The sequence below is a fragment of the Leucoraja erinacea genome, chromosome 6 (assembly GCF_028641065.1).
Source record: "Leucoraja erinacea ecotype New England chromosome 6, Leri_hhj_1, whole genome shotgun sequence".
Classification (NCBI taxonomy): Eukaryota; Metazoa; Chordata; class Chondrichthyes; order Rajiformes; family Rajidae; genus Leucoraja; species Leucoraja erinaceus.
In genome coordinates this window covers 83,225,517-83,244,471 of record NC_073382.1, presented here as the reverse complement: position 1 = coordinate 83,244,471, position 18,955 = coordinate 83,225,517, and the positions used below count along the sequence as shown (strand labels likewise).

Below are 18,955 nucleotides of genomic sequence, written 5' to 3'. Positions count from 1 at the left end.
ATAGTGCCCAGAACTGAACACAATATTCTAAAGCGGTCACACCAACGTCATACAGCACCTTATACAACTGCAACATGACCTCCCAACTTCTATATTTTAATACACTAACTGATGAAGGACAAAGTGCCAAAAACCTTTTTGACCACCTTATCTACCTGCGACTCAACTTTAAAGGAACCATGCACCTGTTCCCCTGGATCCCTCTGCTCGACAACACTACCCAGAGGCCTACCATTCACTGTGTAGGTTCTGCCCTTGTTCGATGTCCCAAAATAAAACACCTCACACTTCTCTGTATTAAATTCCATCAACCATTCCTCCGCCCACCTGGCCAATCGTTCCAGATCCTGCTGCAATCGTTCAAACCATCTTCACTATCTGCAAAACCACTAATTTTGCATCATCAGCAAACTTGCTAATCTTGCCCTGTATTTTCTCAACCAAATCATCGATGTAGATGACAAACAATAACGGGCCCAGCACCGAACCCTGAGGCACACCACTGGTCATAGGCATCTAGACTGAGAAGCACCATCACCCTCTGCTTCCTTCCATGAAGCTAATTTGCTATCCGTTCAGCTATCTCTCCTTGAATCTCATGCGATCTAACCTTCCAGAGCAGCCCACCATGTGGAACCTTGTTGAATGCCTGACCTGAAACGTCACCCATCCATATTCTCAATACATGCTGCCCAACACGCTAAAGTTACTCCAGCACTTTGTGTCTTTTTTTTTTAACGTGACATACACATATGTAGAATGCTAAGTAGCAGCGCACAATTCCGCTTTCTTTACACCATGTTCCTGATCCCATCTATTCCACTCAAGACCATTTGCCTCTAAACAAAATAGAATAATCAGTCTGAAGAAGGGTCTCGACCCGAAACGTCACCCATTCCTTCTCTCCAGAGATGCTGCCTGTCCTGCTGAGTAACTCCAGCATTTTGTGTCTATCTTAGAATGAATAATTAAATGGCAGATTAACATGGATAGGTGACATTTCTGGTCAGGGCCCTTCTTCAGACACGGTATTGCCTTCCTTTGACTTGTGAACCAAAATGGACTTCACAGAACCGAAAACCAGTTATAACTTGTGGGCTTAGATAGCACCAGGTTTAATACACGACAAATCCAGATGCATCCCTGGCAAAATAACTGATGTTGTCGACTTGCACAGTCCTTACTTCTCTCAGGTGCCCTATGATTTTCGTCACCTCTTCCTGCCGGGTAGGGAAGCTCCGACAACACACCAAACAATTAAATACACAAGGAATCAAAGTTTACACAGGTCAGCAATATCAATACTACGTTGCTATCGAGTATCAAAGATTAATGTGTCAATGCTTAGAGTAGTTGAAAAGGGAGTTGCTTCTGACAACGCAGTTTCAAATAGAGACATTCTTGCAAATTAAAGCAGCTACATGTTTCGAGAGCATTGGTCGGAAGACTGAATTTTGAGAATAAATAGTAACTGTTACCAATCCATCCTTTGTTTTTACATAAGAATTTGCAGTAACTAAATAATTTACAATCGGTGGAATGTACAATGTAACATAATGAAACAACAACATCATGTTAGAAACTCCTGTAGAAGATTAAACCAAGGCTGCACTGGAGCACTCTAGTAAAAATAAATATGTAGATAAAGCGACAGATGAGGAAATCCAATCTGCCCATCTGAGAAAGTGCCAAGTCTACAAATAGTCAACTGTGAACACTATTCTAAGAGTACCAACATGATTCTTCGTTTTCAGAATTACTGAACAATAACAAAACACATACAGCTAACACTCAACATGCAATGCATTGCTTTAAAATTGAACTTTCTAACTGGAGAAGGCACATAGCCAATTGAGCCCATTGAGTCATTCATTGAGATCGCGCCCGATCTTAACTCTGCGTACTCACTTTCTAACTTTTAAATTGCAATGCATGAAAGAAACTTACAGAGATATAAGGAATTGCAGGTTGTAGAATCTTGAATAAATCTCAGTGCTGGAGGAACTCAGCAGGTCAGGCAGCATCTGTGGAGGGAATGGACAGATGAAACCTTACTTTATTTCAGACCTTCCTTAAAAGAATGACAAACATCCCCCACTGTGTAATGAGGAGAGGGGCGGAAATGGTGAACATCGGTAGAGGGAGCACCTAAACACTCAAGTCTTTGCAGGATGGGAGGTTAAAACGCATGGAATCAAAGTTCAAATCAGGTAAAGTAAAGTCAGCTCCATGCCTGCCGCCAGAACCTCCACAGACCGCGACGTCGAGATGTTGTAGGCCACAGGCCAGCGGTGGGAGCGCTTCTCCGGCGACCCCCGGCAAGGGGGTCCGCGATGTTAAAGTCCCGCTGCGTCGCCGCTGAAGCTCTGGGCCCGACTCCGGGAAAGGGCGCATCAAACCAGCTGTAAGGCCGTGAGGAGAGGGGCGAAGAAGCGACAAGCAAGAAAGTCGCATCTCTGTCGAGGTAGGTGCCTGAAAATGGTTTCCCCCTATTCCCCCCCCCCCCCCCATCATCCCCCCACACAAGACATACCGTGAAACACTAAAATATACTTTTTAAGTAAGATACTAAAACATACATCCGAGGACAGACAGCTGAGTGAGTAGCAAATTGGCTTCATGGAAGGAAGCAGAGGGTGATGGTGGAAGGTTGCTTCTCAGACTGGATGCCTATGACTAGTGGTGTGCCTCGGGGTTCTGTGCTGGGCCCGTTACTGTTTGTCATCTACATCAATGATTTGGATGAGAACATACAAGGCAAGAATAGCAAGTTTGCTGATGATACAAAAGTGGGTGGCATTGCAGATAGTGAAGATGGTTGTGAACGATTGCAGCAGGATCTGGATCAATTGACCAAGTTGGCTGAGGAATGGTTGATGGAATTTAATCATATGAGATATGCGAGTTGCTGCATTTTGGGACGTCTAACAAGGGCAGGACCTACACGGTGAACTGTCGGCCTCTGGGTAGTGTTGTAGAGCAGAGGGATCTAGGAGTGCAGGTGCATGGTTCCTTGAAGGTTGAGTTGCAGCTAGATAAGGTGGTCAAAAAGGCTTTTGGTACATTGGCCTTCATCAGTCAGAGTATTGAGAATAGAAGTTGGGAGGTCATGTTGCAGTTCTATATGACATTGGTGAGACTGCATTTAGAGTATTGTGGTCAGTTCTGGGCACCATGTTATAGGAAAGATATTGTCAAGCTTGAAAGGGTTCAGAGAAGATTTATGAGGATGGTGCCAGGGCTAGAGGGTGTGAGCTGTAGGCAGAGGTTGAGTAGGCTGGGTCTCTATTCCATGGAGCGCAGGAGGATGAGGGGAGATCTTACAGAGGTGTATAAAATCATGATCGGGTAGATGGCACAGAATCTCTTGCCCAGAGTAAAGGAATCGAGGAACAGAGGACATAGGTTCAAGGTGAAGGGGAAAATATTTAATAGGAATCAGAGGGGTAACTTTTTCACACAAGGGGTGGTGTGTGTATGGCTCAAGCTACCAGAGGAGTTAGTTGAGGCTGGAACTATCCCAATATTTAAGAAACAGTTAGACAGGTACATGGATAGGACAAGTTTGGAGGGATACGGACCAAACACGGGCAGGTGTGACTCGTGTAGCTGGGACATGTTGGTCGGTGTGGGCAAGTTGAGCCAAAGGGCCTGCTTCCACACTGTTTCACTCTATGACTCTATGAAGGAAGGCATGTCAAACTTGCAGTTCATGTCAAGCAAACCATGCTGGGGCCCCAACACACTTTGTTTATTGGCAATGAAGGTCTCAACAGATCAAAAACACATTGATCAAAATGTTGTCACTAACTTGCACCCTCCAATAAGCAACACTACCTGAAGCAGCCCTTGGGCACAATCTGATCCAGGTACGACTGGCCAGGGTTGATGTGGTCATGATTTTACAACAATAAGAACCCATCAAATATTACTTGCAAATGCAGCAATTGTGGCCACAATATAAATTATATATATATTATATATATATATATATATATATATATATATATATAATATATATATATATATATATATATATATATTTATATATATATATATATATATATATATATATATATATATATATATATATATATATATATATATATATATAGATATAGATATAGATATAGATATAGATATATATATATATATATTTATTTATTCTTATATATATATACATCCTTAAATATAAAAGCAAGGTGAAGCTACATTTGGAATACTATGAGCAGTATTGGGCCCCATATTGGAGGAAGGATGTGCTGGTGTTGCCAGAGATTATTTGTTAATGTATGAGGAAGGTTTGAATGAGTTTGAAGGCTCTGGGCCTGTACTCGCTGGAGTTTAGAAGGATGAGGAGGGACCTCACTGAAACTTACCGTATAGTAAAGGGCATGGATGACGTGGATGTGGAGAGGATGTTTTCACTAGTGGGAGAGTCTAGGACGAGAGGGCACAGCCTCAGAATAAACGGAATTACCTTTAGAATGGAGATGAGGAGGAATTTGTTAGGCCAGAGGGTGATGATTCTGGACACACAGCTGTGGAGGCTACGACATATTTAAAGCAGAGCTTGCTAGGTTCTTGATTAGTCAACATTACGGCAGAAAAATGATGGGGTTGAGAGAAAAAAAAAAATAGATCAGCAATATTGAATGGCGAAGTCAACTCGATGGGCCAAATGGCCTAATTCTGCTTACGGATAAATGGAGGGCCAGGCCGCTAAAAACCAGAGTTTCCTCATCCATCTACCCTCCTCCTCCTCCTGTCAATATGATTGAACCTCGTGTATCATTGAACTCATTTCAGGATTCACAGATCACAATTGCATACATCACTCAAGCTGCAGTCTGGTAAGTTTTGTGCATGTTCTACCTTTGAATTCAATAGTTTTCACTGCATCCATTCAATATTCAAATTGTTTTACTGATTATTGATCCACAGTACAATTCCACATATCGAATAGATCCATCCTTATGAAGACAATTCTGAGGGGGTGCAGGGCATATTATTCTAGGATCCACTGAGAAACAACAGAAATAAGATAGGATGTAGACACAAGGAACTGCAGATACTGGTTTACAAAATAAGACGCAAAGTGCTTGCGGAACTCAGCAGGTTGGGCATCACCTCTGGAGGGAATGGGGGGGGGGGGGGGGGGGGACCAATTTGAATTGGGACCTTTCTTCAGGCTGATTACAGGAATGAGAAAGAAGAAAAAGAGGTGGTGTTGGGCCGAAGCCTGGCAAGTGATAAGTTTATACAGGTGAAATGGGGTGAATAGCAGATGGGTAGACAAAGGACAGAAATTAAAAGATGTCCCAAACCATGGCATTAAGAGCCTGTCCCACGAGAATGCGACTCCATGCGGCAAGCGTGACCAAATCAGAAGCGGGAGCCGCGCGGAGTCGAGTGAGTGACATGAAGTTCGAGAGAAGTCCGCAGGAAGTTCGCGCGTGATGTACAGCGTCGAGGCGGTGTGTTCGCCGTCGATGCGGCTGCGGGCCGACAGGTCGTTGCCGCGCGGAATTTTTGAACACGGTCATTTTTTCAGAGCCCCGCGCGATGTCGGGACCAGCTCCGCACAACTCCATACGGATCCGGCGATCGAAGTGGGACCGGCCCCGCGAGGCCGTACGGTTCAAGAGACCACGTTAGGTCGCGCTTGCCGCATAGAGTCGCATGCTCGTGGGACAGGCCCTTGAGACTGACAAAGCCTTCTGGGCTCTTGGTCATTGTTGTAAAGAACATTATCTGCTAGATTTTGCTTTGAGATATGAAATGGTAATGTAACTTTTGTCAGCATCTGAAGGAAATCCTCAACGTTGGGCCTAACGCCAACCCCATTCACCACTGAACATCTGCAACACATCCTGAGGCATTGAGGAGGCACAATGTCATTTCAGGCGTTTAAAAATTCAGTACACTGAATAAAAACCATCCTTCTCCGAAATAACTGGGGTTTTCAATTCACTTTAAGTCCAAACAGAAATGGGCAGAACAAAGTTAACTTTTGAGTTGAACTGCAATTGCATTCCAAAATCTTCTGCAGGAAAACAAAAAGCTGAAATGTGGCTGGGATTCGACAAATAATTACTGCCTAATTATTATCTTAATAAAATCTCATTCTCTTATTTTACATATCTTTCAAGGGCTTAAAATAAAAAGCCTTAACATAGTTTAATTTAACAATGAAAACGATCTTGGCTGTTAAAGTGAAGCCAGAGGACAAAGCTTTGAAACTGCACATCAGCCATTTCAGGTCAAAATTGGCTTGCATTTGATTGCAGACAGTAGATTTGTTTCTCAGCCAGCCTAAATTAATTACATTTCAGGAATTCTCCCAACCATGACCCACACAGATCAGGGGGCACTCTCCTTCACTCTCCAGAGGATTCCCTTGTGCTGGATGAGTAAGTAAAATTATTAAAATGTTTCCAGGTTACAGATCGAACTAATAAAATCTCTACTCTTGGGGACTGTATTGACATACATTATTTGTGCCTAACCATTTTATTTTTTCAAACTTTATTGAACATTAAAACAAACGGAAAACTCATTACTGCTGGACATTCACCAGGAAATGTTCAGCCCACTAAGCCCTCACATCTCATTAACACTTCACCTCTACACAGAGCGATTCAAGAATCGTCAAATATTGTAATAAGTTGTTAAAAATAATTGTTAACGTCTTCTAACCATAAAATGCTCAGAAACTTGCTTCACTTTCTTACATTATATATTTACATTGTTTTGGTTTGGCTTGGTTTTGATTGTAAAAATTGCACTTTCTGCCTATGCAGATCATTTTCAAACTCCAATTTTGTCTTTGAAAAACCATCTGAATAGATTGAGATACAATTTCCATGCCCTTTCTATAACCAACTGGGAAGTGCACTGCTACAATTTTGCCGGCTACTTCAGTGGTGTGAGCTTACTCTGACTCTCAAAGGTAGACAAAAATGCTGGAGAAACTCAGCGGGCGAGGCAGCAACTATGGAGCAAAGGAATGGGTGACGTTTCGGGTTGAGACCCTTCTTCAGACCGATTCTCAGTAAGCACCAAGATCACAGAGAAACAAAAGTTGTCTATTGTCAGTTTTTGGAATAATTTTAACATTCCAAAATCAAACTCAAACTCCATTGTAAAGTGAAATATAACTACTCTAATGCATGATTTACAAATAATAACGAGTAAAGATAAACCAATCAGTAAGGTTATACAAGTGATAGGTTATCTACTCTTTGTAACTTGACAGGAATAGTTCATTTTATTGATGCCAATACCTTCCTGTAACTTCCGATAACATCCATACTTCTTGGGTAAATCATACCTTTATCAGCAGGTTGTGATGTAGCAATTACTACCAAAGCCAAACCCCAAATGGTACTGACAAGAAGCACATTCCAATGATAGGTATCACTGTTTTCACACTTTTGAACCTAGTCACTAAGACTAGCTATGGAACTGTACATCATTTCTTATAGATCTTTCAAAATGAAACAATAAAATGGATACGACAGGCACATGCACTTGGTGTCCCGAGTGTGTTTATGGACATCAAGTGAGGTCATGGGCCATGGGTCGTGGAAACAGAACAAAGCATGAATTTTGCCTTAAAGTTCCAGTGGGCCAGGCAACATCTCTGGAGAACGTGGATAGGTGACGTTTTGGGTCAGGTCCATTCTTCAGATTGATTCAAGGATCTCAACCCAAAATGTCACCTATCCATGCTCTCCAGAGATGCTGCCTGACCCTGCTGAGTTACTCCAGCACTTTGTCCTTTTGGTAAAGCAGCATTTGCAGTTCTTTGTTTCTACAAAGCATGGATTTTGCACCTTTTTGAAATAAATTCCATGTTATCTTTTAACTATGAAGCATATAATTGCTTCTGTAAGCATTACGAACTTTAAATATTTACGCCAAATTATTTTTCTGTGTAAACATTACCTTTAACATTTAAGCATTGCCTATTGTCACGCTCCTAATCAATAATCAAGATATTTATTGAGTAAATTAAACCACCCTCACCCCATCCTGTTAATACTCTCTTCACATATAAAAGCCTCAAGATCAATGGATCTGATGATCTTCTACAGTCACTTTCCTAACTCTGCAACAACTCATCTCTTCGCAATTATCCCAGAATGCCTTTTTTGGCAAGGATGATATACAAATGCAGAAATACTCATTCTTAAAATTAGCAAATCAGTACACGGTATACAGTTGCCCAGATAATTAACATCATTTTTTACATGCCATAAGTAAAAATAAGTAGTTAATAAATAACCAACCAGCCAGTTCAACCCTCCCCAAACTCCAGCAACCCATAATCAGTTTCCTATCTTAGAAACATATAAAATAGGTGCAGGAGGCCATTTGGCTCTTCGAGCCAGCACCGCCACTCATTGTGATCATGGTTGATCATCCACAATCTGTAACCCGAGCCTGCCTTCTCGCCATACCCCTTGATTCCATTAGCCCAGAGGTGGCGAACCTGCGGCCTTAAGGCCACATGCGGCCTTAAGGCCATTAAGTGCGGCCTTTTGAATGAATCCAAATTTGGCAGAACTAATCCTTTTATTTTCATTAATATGTTTTTGTTAGTTTTTTATTGTTTTTATTTTAATCTTAAAATGAACATATTTAAAATACCAAAGAGTAAACGAAGATTCAACGAAATAATCCTCCCCGACTGACGGCCACAATTAAAACATTAGTAATAATGTACATTTTGAAGTATATCTAATTGAAGTTTCTTGGATGCAGCCTTATTAGATTACAGCTAACTTAACGCGGCATTCCTACATGAAAAGGTTCCCCACCCTTGAGTTAGCCCCTAGAGATCTATCTAACTCTTTTAAATTCATCCAGTGAATTGGCCTCTACTGCCTTCCGTGGCAGAGAATTCCACAAATTCACAACTCTCTGGGTGAAAAAGTTTTTTCTCATTTCAGTTTTAAATGGCCTCCCCTTTAGTCTTAGACAGTGGCCCCTGGTTCTGGATGCCCCAAAGTCCAATATGTCGTCAGATAGTTTCTAGGTTGAACCAAATCTTCAGTGAGAGCTCTACAAAGTCTCTGAAATTGATGGTCATTAACTCATATGCTTTGATTTATGAGAAAAACCGCAGGTAAGTTAACCAAAATTCAAACAACAGAGAAAAGGGGAAATTCATCCAAAGAGGAACTTTATATTACAGACAATGACATCACTATAAAATCATGAGGGACATAGATAGGGTGAATGCACAGAGTATTTTATCCAGGATAGGGGAATCAAAAACAAGATGAAGAAGGGTTTCGACCCGAAACGTTGCCTATTTCTTTCGCTCCATAAATGCTGCCTCACCCACTGAGTTTCTCCAACATTTTTATCTACCTTCGATTTTCCAGCATCTGCAGTTCCTTCTTAGACATATTTAATCTGTTCAGTGCCACCCCAAAGTATACTCGACTCATGGCCAATGGTGGAAAAAAAAACTTGGCAGTGAACAGGTTATGGTGAGAGGGACAAAATTTAATATGAATCGGAGAGGCATCTTTGTCACACAGAAGGTGGTGGATATATGGAACGAGCTGCTGGAGGAGGTAGAAGGCAGGTACCATAACAATGATTAAAAGACAGTTGGACAGATATGAACAGGAAAGGTTGCGAGAGATGTGGGCCAAATGCATGCAAATTCTTAATGGGTTGGACAGGCTAGTTGCAGGAAGATTGTTCCCGATGTTGGAGAAGTCCAGAACAAGGGGTCACAGTTTAGGACCAAAATGAGAAAAACATTTTTCACACAGAGAGTGGTGAATCTGTGGAATTCTCTGCCACAAAAGGTAGTTGAGGCCAGTTCATTGGCTATATTTAAGAGGGAGTTGGATGGTTAAGGGGATCAGGGGTATGGAGAGAAGGCAGGTACAGGATACTGAGTTGGATGATCAGTCATGATCATATTGAATGGCGGTGCAGGCTAGAAGGGCCGAATGGCCTACTCCTGCACTTATTTTCTATTTTTCTATGCTTCTATGAGACTAGCTTAGATGGGGCATCTTGGTCCTTCATAGACGTGTTGGGCCGACGGACCTGATTTCGTGCTGTATCACTCTGTGACTGCTATTAACGTTGCTGGTAAGAATCTTCAAAGTGATTTAACCACAAATAAACTTGCGGTTAGAATGGAATTATCTTTTAACTTGAAAGAACATATTGAATATTATTTTGAATAATAAAAACAAATTCACTACCAAATTCAAACTGTCGTTAGATCTGAATTCAGCCATATCTAAACACATCTGTAAAAAATAAGATATATAGATAAAATGGAGCTGCAAATTACAACATAAAAACAACACTGCAGCCTATTGGTCAGGAACATTCCAGTCCAATTCCTGCTCAAACCAATTCACTAATCTTGCCATAAACATTGTTCATGTTCCAAGTGTTCCAAGCTGGGGGGGAAAAAACAGCAACTTCTGATCCTATCAAATCTTCACATCTAGGAAATACATACAAACGGAAATGAGTTCTATTCTGAGCTGCGTGGAACAAGGCAGCAGACAAAAACTTATGTCTGACACTAAATCTGTCTGCCACTCAGCATATTTGGAGAGAAACAGGAAAAACTGTAAAGGGAGAAACAAACTTCAGCCTCGACTTCGGACTCAAGAGAAACATCAGTGATAAAAGTTCAGCGAGTGAATCAGTACTAGTGGCCCCTTTCTCTCAACCACTGAATTAGGATATCTGCCTTTGTTGAATATCATTTTAAACCAGAGAACTCTGTCTGCATGGTGTCACTCCTAGAAATGGGTGTCATTCCACATCTTAATAGCATAACATAAATTTGTAGTGAATATGGCACTCAACCAGCAACTTCATCAAGTCAAGTCAAGTCAGGTCAGGATTCTGTCTCGAATAACCACAGGCATTTAAGTACCAGCTCCAGAAAGCCAGACATGAAGTTGCCATTTCAAAACATAATTGGCGTGTATGGTTATGTCAGAAATGGGAGTTGCCCACACAGGACTCCAGATACGCAGTAGATACTACTTTTGTTCAGAAATGTCTCAGCCAGTCACTCGTCCTACAAACCATTAAACTTCCAAAAATAAAGAGGAATTAGATGGACCAATTAAATGGATCAGTGACTCAGCCACTAAACAAGAATATAGATAATTACCGAGTTAATATCATTGAGTTCTCCAGCTGTGTAATATGAGGATCACAAAGATTCATATTCAGTTTCCGTTCAACTGGCGATTTGAGCGCAGGTGCTGCACATTTCAAGAAAACTGTGCAAAAGGATGGACACTTTTTCAATACATTCAGTTTTCAGGATCGGGCTTCAGCGGCATGGTCGTTGATCACCCATCCCCAATGACCCGGGTAGCTGTTATCAGCTGCTTAAGGACACAGTAGTAAAAAGTACATTCATGGTGTCAGTGTATTATAGTTTCACACACACCAATTTATGAAAATCCAAAGTTACATTTACCTCCTCTACCCCAGGGATGTTAATTATTGACAACTGCTTCACGGGCACAGCTGACTGACTGTCAGACCACATCCCCAGGCGTCCACTCTGCAGCAGACATGGTGAAACATAAAGCCCTGGAAGTCATAGTGTCATACAATATGGAAACAGGCCCTTAGGCCCAACTTGCCCACACTACCCAATATGTCTCATCTACACTAGTCCCACTTGCCTATGTTTGGCCCACATATATATATATATATATATATATATATATATATATATATATATATATATATATATATATATATATCTCTTATTTATATAGCACATTTTTAGTCAACTTGCATTGACCCCAAAGTGCTTCACATAATTACATTACATTTACACACAGGCAAAGGTGGGTGAAGTGTCTTGCCCCAAGGACACAACGACAGTATGCACTCCAAGCGGGATTCGAACCGGCTACCTTCCAGTCGCCAGCCGAACACTTAGCCCATTGCGCCATCTGTCGTCCCACCGCCATCTGTCGTCCTAAACCCATCTTATCCATGTACCTGTCTAATTGCCTCTTAAACAGTGCAATAGTCCCTGCCTCAACCATCTCCTCCGGCAGCTCGTTCCATAAACACACCACCCTCTGTGTGGAAAAAGACCCCCCTCAGATGCCTATAAGATCTTCCCCCCTTTAAACCAATGCCCTATGGTTCTCGATTACCCCACTCTGGGCAAGAGTTTCTGTACATCCACCCGATCTACACCTGTCATGACTTTATACACCTCTATAAGATCACCCCTCATCCTCCTGCTCTCCAAGGGAATAGAGTCCCAGCCTGCTCAACCTCTCTCTCTAGCTCAGACCCTTGAGTCCAGGCAACATCCTTTTGAATCTTCTCTGCACCCCGTTGCAACTTGACAACATCTTTCCTATAACATGGTGGCCAGAGCAATACTCTAAATGCGGCCTGGCCAACGTCTTATATAACTGCAACATGACCTCCCAATGTCTATACTCAATACTCTGACTGATTAAGGCCAATGTGCCAAAAGCCTTTTTGCCCACCCATCTACCCGTGATGCCACCTTCAAGGAACCATGTACTTGCATTCCTAGATCCCTCTGCTCTACTACACTTCTCAGAGCTCTATCGTTTACTGTGTAGGTCCTGCCATGTTAGACTTTCTAAAATGCACCACCTCACATTTCTCTGATTAACCTTACTTCAGTACTTTAACTCAGATGCATATTTACACCCGTCAGGGATGGGAGGGTTCTACACAAACACAACGGTGAACCTGTATCTGGTTATCCAAGAGATTTGATTTTCTTTTGAAATTATACCATTTTAACCATTTCCCTAGATTGTAATTTAAGTTAAAAAATAAATTATTTAAAAAAAAGAAGCAATATTCAGCCGAAAGTGGTGACGGTCCAAAATAGGAAGCCTGACAATTTTCTACTTTTCACCACCAGGGCATGAAGCCAATTATCAAACACCCTGCCCAACCTTCCTATGACTAGTTAACTCAATGCGAATCATGGAAGAAAGTAAGATACTGAGAAGGCAGAAACAAGGGACTTCAGATGCTGGTTTACAAAAGAAGACAATGTGCTAGAGTAACTAAGCGGGTCAGACAGTATACCTGGAGAACATGGATAGTTGACGGTACACAAAAATGCTGGAGAAACTCAGCGGGTGCAGCAGCATCTATGGAACGAAGGAAATAGGCGACGTTTCGGGCCGAAACCCTTCTTCAGACTAATGGGGGGTGGGGGGGAGAAGGAAGGAAAAAGGGAGGAGGAGGAGCCCGAGGGCGGGGGGATGGGAGGAGACAGCTCGAGGGTTAAGGAAGGGGAGGAGACAGCAAGGGCTAGCAAAACTGGGAGAATTCAACGTTCATGCCATCAAGATGCAAGCTGCCCAGGCGGAATATGAGGTGCTGTTCCTCCAATTTCCGGTGTTGCTCACTCTGGCAATGGAGGAGACCCAGGACAGAGAGGTCGGATTGGGAATGGGAGGGGGAGTTGAAGTGCTGAGCCACCGGGAGTACAAGTAGGTTATTGCGGACTGAGCGGAGGTGTTCGGCGAAACGATCATCCAACCTCCGCTTAGTCTCCCCGATGTAAATCAGCTGACATCTAGAGCAGCGGATGCAGTAGATGAAGTTGGAGGAGATACAGGTGAACCTTTGTCGCACCTGGAACGACTGCTTGGGTCCTTGAATGGAATCGAGGGGGGAGGTGAAGGGCCAGTTGTTGCATTTCTTGCGGTTGCAACGGAAAGTGCCCAGGGAGGGGGTGGTACGGGAGGGAAGGGAAGAATTGACAAGGGAGTTGCGGAGGGAGCAGTCTTTGCGGAAGGCAGACATAGGGGGAGATGGGAAGATGTGGCGAGTGGTGGGGTCACGTTTTCATTAATTAGCCCCATCTGATTGGCAAGTCTGGAGTTAAATACAGAAAGTAGCGAGATATGCAGATTTGTGTTCCAACTAAATCGGTAAAGGAGTTTCAAGGAGCTTATCCACAAGTCAGGACTTCCGGTGTTTATGAATCTACTACAATGCTACTTGATACATCTTCCGTGAGTGGCCAGCACTTCCTGGGAATGCTAGAGAATTCATACAATGCAGCCAGACAGCCAAGTAGCACTGGGAAAGGACAGTATGTGCCTTGTGATAAAAGCTACAGAGGGCAGCAGAAGGTATGAATGCAACTTATTTTCCTAACATTAAACCCTCCAATTTTGTGATCAAACGAAGCATCACGAGATGTCATGAATGGGAAGGGCCAGATGCAAGGAACCCTTGCAAGAACTTGTCACGATGCACTCACTCTCAAGGATCTTTCTCAGGAGGAAGATTGCCATGTAAACAGATTGTGGGTGATAAAGCGTAATTCTTCCTACATAGGTAACAACTCCATTGAAAGAAAACAACTGAAAAGCAATACAAGGCACATATGCCGCTACTGGAGCTATCATTGGGAGAAAATACATCTTAAAATCATGCCTGCAAACTGATATGAATAAAATTATGTTTGTTTGCGAGTCATACCTACCAAGCAACTGCGGGGGAAAAAACAAAAAAAAACTACATCAACTGAAACAAGACAACAAATACAAAATTATATTCACCGTGCGCATTCCAAATCGAGTCTTATTTCAATGAGTAGTCAAAATGAGAAAATGAGATAGGCAACGTTTTACAGGGAACGGATGCAAGGAAGGTCAGCAATATATTGTTAGCCAACTTTATTATCAGAACGAATGGAATTCATGAATTGAGAAAAAAAAAATCAAATTTTCTACTTTATCCAAATACAAGAGAACTATTTGCCATTTAGATAGAATTTTCCCAACACTACTGCCATGTAACCACAACCATTCTGGCACCATGTTCTCTCTTGTGGGGTCAAGAAAGAGCTGAAATATATCCACTGACACAACAAGCTTTGTTGAGTGGAAGCCAATGGGTTTGGTGGCGATGCAGTGGTGAGATGATTGCATGAGTAACTTTGAAATCACCAACTTGTTTTAAGGTGGCATTTGATATTTCTGCCTGCATTCTAACTGGCCATTTCTGCCAGTCATCCATCTGCAAATCTGACAAGGTTTATCTCTCTCCATTACTATAAATTAGGGACATGTTGCATATAATGCTCCATATTCTAGTGTCTATCTAAATGCCTCTTAAACACTGCTATCAAATGTGCCACCACTCCTAGCAGCATGTTCCAGGCACCCACTAGGTGAAAAAACATGCCCAAATTTCCATTAAAGTTTGCCCATTACCTCAAGGTTATGCCTTCTGGTCTTTGACATTTCCAACCTGGGAAGGTGGTTCTGGCTGCCTACTCTATCTATGCCACCTTATATACTTCTATAATAATAATAATAATAATAAATGTGGTTTTTATTTATTTATTTAATTTATTTATCGATTTTTTATTTATCTATAAGATCACTCCACCTCCAACATTGCGAAAAAAAACTATCCAAGTGTGTCCAAGCTTTCCTTTTAACTAATACCCCCTAACCCAAGCATTATTCAGGTGAATTCCCTTCTGCACTTCTCCAAAGCCACCTTCCAAGAACTGCACACAAGACGACAAGTCAGCAGTTAAGGTGGCCCAGCGGTAGATTTGCTGCCTTACAGCATATGCAGCGCCAGACACCCGGGTTCGATCCCAACTACGGGTGCAGTCTGTACGGAGTATGTATGTTCTCCTGTGACCTGTGTGGGTTTCCTCCGAGATCTTCGGTTTCTTCCCACACTCCAAAGACGTACAGGTTTGTAAGTTAATTGGCATGATAAATGTAAAAATTGTCTCTTGTGGATGTAGGATAGTGTTAAATTTCTACAGGTGCACGGTAGAGAGCATTCTGGCTGGTCGCAACGTGGCCTGGTTCGGCAACTTGAACGTCCAGGAGCGAAAAAGACTACAAAAAGTTGTGACCAATGCCCAGTCTTTGGCTTTGACCTCCCCACCATCAAAGGAATCTATCGCAGTTGCTGCCTCAAAAAGGCAGCCAAAATCATCAAGGACCCACACCATCCTGGCCACACACTCATCTCACCATTGCCACCAGGAAGAAGGTACAGGAGCCTGAAAACTGTAACGTCCAGGTTCAGTAATAATTTCTTCCCTACAGCCATCAGGCTATTAAACACAACAACCAATAAGCTCTGAACTGCAAAAGACTATATTATTATTATTTGTTTTTTGCACTATATTTGCTATATATTGAACTTTTTCTTTTTTTCTCTTCCCCCGTTATGTACTATGTTTACATATTCACATATTCTGTTGTGCTGCAGCGAGTAAGAATATCATTGTCCCATCCGGGACATATGGTTGGCGCGGACCCGGTGGACCGAAGGGCCTGTTTCCGCGCTGTATCTCTAAACTAAAAGCTAAAAGTGCGGCCTAACCAGAGTCCTACAAATCTGCATCATGACTTGTTGACTCTTACACTGAATGCCAACCGTTGAAGGCAAGCATATCATAAGCCTTCTTTTCCACTCTATCTACTTGTGTTGTAAAATAGCCGAACAAGTCATTGCACTCTGGAGTAATTAGGGACAGGAAATAAATACCTTTCTAGTGACAACCAAAGAAAGGGAATGGACAAAAAAATAAATCCTGTGGCCTTGCTTAGTTGAATGTGAAGCAAAATCTGAATCATGGGACAGAAATACTGGTAATCAGCGAAGGCAGGGTTTATATTCTTGATCAATAATTTTCTGTCCGAATACAAAAGGAACTTTGCAATTTTAAAAGTTTCAGATGGAAGAAAATTATTGCAGACTGTACCATTGATCCAAACTGCAACCCTGCTAAGTCAGCAAACATGTGCAGAAATGTTTGTTCAATTCAACGGAATGGCTGCGGATAATGCATTTCTGCATGATTTGATTCCACAACTTTTCTCTGCTGCCAACAACTTTCATTTAAGTATTGAGCTCCAAGAAAAGACATTTAAAAATAACTGTAAAAACATTGATATTTTCTTTGGGATATGAGCAATCCAATTCACCCAGGTATATGCATAAATACCTGGGTAACTACATTGTTTTAGCGAATTCAACTCTTCTTATTAGACAAAGCCCATTTCGTTAACTCGCCCATCGACTTTAAAATATATTCATAAAATGGCATTTGCCAGTTTTAGACTCTCTCCCAGCTCTCTTCCCCCACCCCCCACAATCAGTCTGAAGAAGAGTCCTGACCTGAAACATCACCTATCCATGTTTTCCGGAGATTCTGCCCGACTCGCTATGTTACTCCAGCACTTTGTGTCTTTTTGAAGTAATGTTATTCACCGGTTTCATTTCTTTGATTTTCAATTAACAATCTATATTACTAAAAGTCTGATCTTGACCGCTTTTGGTCTACTGTGCTGTGATTTTCGAGAGAACGCGGCCACCAACTGCCGTCATTTTTGGCCACCTCGCTCAGAGCCCCCCTCCGCCATCTGGGACCAGAGGATTTTTCCTATAGATAACAAATCAGAGAGATATTAATGGGTTTTTTTTAAATCCCCATTCTCTCTGCTGCCCCCGCTGGCGGCAGAGGGAGGGACTATAAAACTCGGAACTGTAGTGCCTCATTCAGTCTCCACCAGACCCAGGAAGCGAGAGGGTCACGGCTCTCTGAGCTGCGAATAACACTGAATGCATGTCTACTTCACGGTGAGTTCCCGCGATGCGGCTGTAAAGTGGCTGCAGCACAATTGTTTGCCTCGCCTTTTAAAAAAGTTTCTGTTCACAAAATGAATTTTGGTTGTCGGGTGGCTGCAGCCCAATTGTTTGCCTCGCCTTTTTAAAAGTTTCTGTTCACAAAATGAATTTTGTTGTTCTGCAGCCCAATTGTTTGCCTCGCCGTTTTAAAAAGTTTGTGTTCACAAAATAAATTTTGGTTGTTGGGTGGCTGCAGCCAAATTGTTTGCCATGGCTTTTTAAATCATTGCAACAGTTGGCTGCAACCCAAGAATCCATTCGGCCCTCAATGTCTATACTAGCCCTCTGGAAACCAGTACCGTCGGCCCGCAACACCCATACTAGCGCAACAGAAAGCCCCCCCCCCACCCCCCCCCACTGGCGAACAATATTGGAATTGGTGGAGAGGTGGAATATTGCGTTGGTAACCAGCCCTCCCAGTGTGATGCCACTTAGTAGTATAGTAAATAGTATAAATTCAGCTTTTATGCTGGAAATGAAACTTTAGTTTAGAGATACAGCGCGGTAACACCAGGTCCGCGCCGACCAGCGATCACCGCACATTAACACTATCTTACACTCACTAAGGACAATTTTTACATTTACCAATTAACCTACAAACCTGTACGTCTCTGGAGTGTGGGAGGAAACCAAAGATCTCGAAGAAAACCCACGCAGATCATGGGGAGAACGTACAAACTTCATACAGACAGCACCCGTAGAGGATACCACAGCAGTGGTCAGGAGTGACATTAGGGATGGTTCATATCGTGAGGCTATATGGGTGGAGCCGAGGACCAAGAAAGGGATGATCACCTTGTTGGAGGTGTACTACAGGCCCCCAAATAGTCCACTGAATTAAAAGAGCAAATGTGACAGGAGATTGCAGGCAACTACAGGTCTAATAAGGTTGTCATAGTTGGGGGTTTTAATTTTCCCAACATTGGGAATATCAGAGTGCATAAGATTTAGACAAAGTGGAATCTGTCAAATGTGTTCAAGAAAGTTCCCTCCGGCAATATGCTGAAGGCCCTACACAGGAGATTTTGTTATAGTAGCGATGTTACAAAACTTACCTTCAGCGGCGCTGCAGTTCTGCCACTGGCCGTGTGAGCGACTTTGGCGCCTTTGAGGGGGGGGGGGGGGGGGGGGGGGAGATTAAAATGCCCTTTTCTCCTGCCTGTCCGAGATGGATTTCCTCGGCCTGCCAGCTGATGCAGGAAAATCATTCCGACTTCCGTTCTCGGAAGTTTAAAATAAAAATCGCGGG

The 18,955-nt window shown here is 42.4% G+C and overlaps 1 protein-coding gene across 5 annotated transcripts in view; it reads right to left on the bottom strand.

The window, feature by feature from the left end:
- Window positions 1-18,955, bottom strand: part of LOC129698355 (F-box-like/WD repeat-containing protein TBL1XR1) — a 202,407-nt gene that overhangs the window by 170,889 nt on the left and 12,563 nt on the right. For 3 of the 5 annotated variants that reach the window (XM_055637456.1, XM_055637454.1, XM_055637455.1), the window contains exon 2: window positions 1,948-2,024. The exons of the other annotated variants lie outside the window; for them this stretch is intronic. The gene's annotated coding sequence lies outside the window, so the exon portion shown is untranslated. The remainder of the gene's footprint in view (window positions 1-1,947; window positions 2,025-18,955) is intronic. 5 annotated transcript variants of the gene reach the window in all.